We start from the raw sequence: 850 nt of genomic DNA on the forward strand, positions 1-850 counted from the left end.
TTTCGCACGTTTGCTTGTGAGATTATTTCGTTTGATAGTATGGATTTGTGAATATATACTCCAATTTCTCTCACGGCATGAAGATGTAGCAGGTTGAACTAGTAATATGAAAGCAAGGTATTGAAGAGTAGGAGAAGTAAATCCATGTTTAATCCACCAAGATATAGATGGATAATCATCTTTATCTGCAGTTGCACATACATCTTCTCCAATTCCAGTAGTAAACCTTTCAAACTCATCATTAGCTTGACGATTTTGATGTATTGGGGTTCTTCCAATACCCTCAACAAGCCACTTTTTTCCATAATATTTAAGATTTAATGTATGTGTCATGCATTGAAGATGATTGCTACTTTTATCCCATCTTGCAATCAATATTTTATGCACATGATAAAAAAATGTTGAATCTTCAAGTGGCAATATTTTTTTTCTCATGCTTAAAAATGACGCCTTGAATTTTTTCAATCATTGTGTCCCACATCTCATAAACACAGTGCAATATTGAATTATCACAATCAAGAACTCTCAACATCGCCCAAATAGGCTATGTGAACGCAAGAAAATAAATGATTTTATCCCACCACTTGTCTTTCAAGAATCATCTTTTGAGTGCTTAAGCATTGTCATCATCATCAGCATGATAAAAATTCCAATCATCATCAGTCACCATACTGATCAATGCACTTTTAACCATTTTTATCCTTTGACCATAACAATTAAGGATGCAAAATGTGTCTATGCAACTCTAACAATTTTAGATTAGAATGTTGTTATAAATGGAAAGTTGCACGTTGATGATTTACTATGAAATTTCTAATGTTCCTCACATCTTTTTCTCAGTCTTCAATCC

The sequence above is a fragment of the Nymphaea colorata genome, chromosome 1 (assembly GCF_008831285.2).
Source record: "Nymphaea colorata isolate Beijing-Zhang1983 chromosome 1, ASM883128v2, whole genome shotgun sequence".
NCBI lineage: Eukaryota > Viridiplantae > Streptophyta > Magnoliopsida > Nymphaeales > Nymphaeaceae > Nymphaea > Nymphaea colorata.